The following is a 3,190-nucleotide window of genomic DNA, read 5'->3' on the forward strand; positions in this document are numbered from 1 at the left end:
GAAAAGACGCTAAGCCCTAGGAAAGTGCACTGCAGTGTATATAAACCTGTCTCAGAGTTTAGCCTTTAGTTTAATCCTTCCTTAGCCTCTAAGATGCTTTGTGGGCATTCACTTAATGCCGCTCTTCAGGTTGACACAAAAGGAAAATACTAGGAGAATGATAAGCTTTCTTTGATGGGAATATGACCTATTTCATATTTCCAACAGGTTTTGAGTGGGAAGATTCCTTTGAAAGTAGGGAAAAAAAAACTAAGTTATTTTTCACAGAGCTGCAAAATTAAACAAAAGATGGCAGTCTGTTTAAGGAAGAAGCTTCTAGAATTGACAGGGGGAAAGCCCTTCATGGTCTGTGTGAGAACTGCGAATTATATAAAAGAGAAAACATGGAATTCTGAAGATGTGATGTTTTATTTACTAGTGAAACATTTGTAGCCTTGAAAAAGAACCTCAATCATTTGTATTCCTAGTAATTTGCTAATGGAAAGTACAAAATAAGAACTCAATACAAAAAACTAAAGTTGTGTTACAAGTAATTCTTTAGGCTTCTCGTTTGAAGATAACTTTCTTCTTTGTAGACACACATTTTTATTGTTAGCTATTGAGGTCATTAAAAAAATACCATATGGGATGTATTGATTTCACTCTAGGGTTATTTTTCATGAAATATGTGGTCATATTTCAGCAGCAGGGATTTAATGGCTAACAGGCCCAGTCAAGTCCCAGGCCCGCTGTGTGTGACCTCTACAACCTGGCCAAGTTATTGAACTTCTCTGAGCCTCAGTTACCTCTTCTCAGAGTCTCACAGAGTTTTTCTGAGACATGAAGGCAACGTGTAGACAAAGTATTTGGATAGTTTCCACCAATTGCTAATTATTTTGTTAGATAATTACATCATATGGAGTCCTCTGTTGAAAAGCTCTGGGCAAAATTTTTCTCAGCCTGCCGCGCTAGGAATAATTGGACTTTTCCCTGAGAAATCCACTCAAAACAAAATCTCAGGAATCACATAACTAGTGAATTTCTTTGCACTGGCTAGTAGGAAGCTCAGGGCCAAATTTGTGGCCTGCCTTTAGGCATGCATTTTAAAACTACAAATATTCTATGGTTTCATCTCAGTTTTCCTAATGCTATTTTCCTTTTGCCTTGATTTCTTTACTAAACTGTCTGTCTCTCTGTATTGTATGTGTATATTGAAGTCTCTGCCAATAAATAATAAATGCATATAGATTTTCATCACTCTCATAGGCCTCAAATTAGAAGAGCCTGGGTCTGAAAGGCTTGCCGAAATATCGCTAAACACTGTTTTGCTACAAGCAACATCCTAAAGGAGAATTCAGTTCCTGGCCAGCCCATAAACATCCATCTAACAGGGTAACAGCAGTATGTGTTCCAATATAGAGCTACCGTTTATAGTCCTGTTCTCTGGAAATATGATCAGAGTCCCAGGAGGGTTCATGAATGACCCGGTTTCCCCTGGATGCGTGCCTGTACCGCACTAGCAGCTGTTACTCCATTTACTCCTAACACCAGCTCCTGCTATGTTAAGGAAGGAAGAAAGATGAGGAGGTCTGACAGGTGGAATGTGGAGAGGAGGAGAAACAGTGGCTTCTGGAGAGTCGGGGGCCTGATGGGAAGGGGGAGAGAACAGGTAGCAACTTCTGGTATCGTCAGCCACACCAGGAGCAGGTTCTATGAAAGCAAAGGAGAGGGAAAAGGAGTACTGGCAGGGCCCCAGCTATTTGAGGAATGGCTGGAAGAAGTTCCACAGGCAGAGAGGAACAGGTGAGGGTAAGACCAGCAATGTTCTTGGAAGTTATTTGTGAAGCATTCACAAGTATTGTAAATTTGCATGCCCAGGGTGAAGAAAAGCCTCGTTGTTTCCTTGCAGTTGGTCTAGTCTCTTTCAAAAGTCCTGTTCTCTCAATAAGAGGTGAGACACTATGTTTAGTCCAATGTGGTAAATTCAAAGCTACCCAACAATGTAAAGAGACAGTGTTTCTTGGGGAATTTAGTCCCTTCCAAGACTAAATTGTCTCCTTTGGATCTTTTCTCCATCTCCCTTTCTTCCTTGAGATGGCGCATGAACTGGGTGTGGGCAGTGTCCTAGTGGGGGAAGGGATCCCAGAGTGTGTCAACGGACCAGGTCCTGCCCTCTGCCTCTCCAGCTGGCTTCCCATGCAGACATCCTAGGGCTCACCAGGAGGCCCTACCTGCTGACTCAGCATCTGACACAGCAGAGCCTCTGAGGTTTGGCAGTTCATCCTCTGGCTTAGGTGGTCCTCCCTGTAAGCCCTTGCTTGACCACAGAGTTATCTTTGCCCTGGGATTGGTGACCCACTCCAGCAAGCTTCCCAGAGTCTCTGCTACTTTTATATCAACTGAGGGGAGGCAGGCACTTCTAGGTCCTGCCTTCCACACCACTCAGGGTGACTCAGGAAAGCTAACTCAGGTCCCTGGAATCAAAGTGTAGGCCACCTTCTTCCTTACTTGTTGGGACTTCCCTCAGGTGCAACTGTGCTTGGGGTCCCCAGTGCTCCCTCTTGATATGCTAACCAATGGGGATGATCTGGAATTAGGCTATCCATTCTCTCTCCACAAACTCTAGTTTTAAGGACAAATGTCTCAACAAAGCAGGGGGAAAAAGGCAGTGTGGAACTCAAAACCAGTCGCCCCAGGCTCTGATGTTGGGAGGTCTCCCCCTCCACAGACCTCATGGCTCTGCCTCTGAGCCACCTTAAGAAGTGGCTGCTGCCTTTATATCATCACATGTTTGTGTTATCGCCATCTATTTTTTAAAAAATGATGTTAGCTTTCAAACTTTGTTGATTACTAAAGTTCTTACTGACTGACCATCAGTGACTTCTCTCTAAATGTGGAAAGGATACACTGAAATATAAAGATTGCTTTAGAACTATTTTATATCATTTGTTTTGATACTGATACACTTCTGATCCACCATGCACTTGAAATTGTTTTCTTCTATAGCGATGACAGCTCTTTTTCTGGAAGATAAGGAAGGTATATGTAATAGTATATGTGAGCACAGAAGTGGAATGTAATAGAATTTATTCTAAAGACATGTTTTCCATGCAAACCAAAGACTTCCAGAGAAAGAATAGGAAATATTCCCTCTTCATCTGTTCTTCCCTTTCCTTGCCCAGAATGTAGATGGTGATTATTGCATGGTCTA

Source organism: Panthera onca, chromosome C2 (assembly GCF_046562875.1).
Source record: "Panthera onca isolate mPanOnc1 chromosome C2, mPanOnc1 haplotype 2, whole genome shotgun sequence".
Lineage (NCBI taxonomy): Eukaryota > Metazoa > Chordata > Mammalia > Carnivora > Felidae > Panthera > Panthera onca.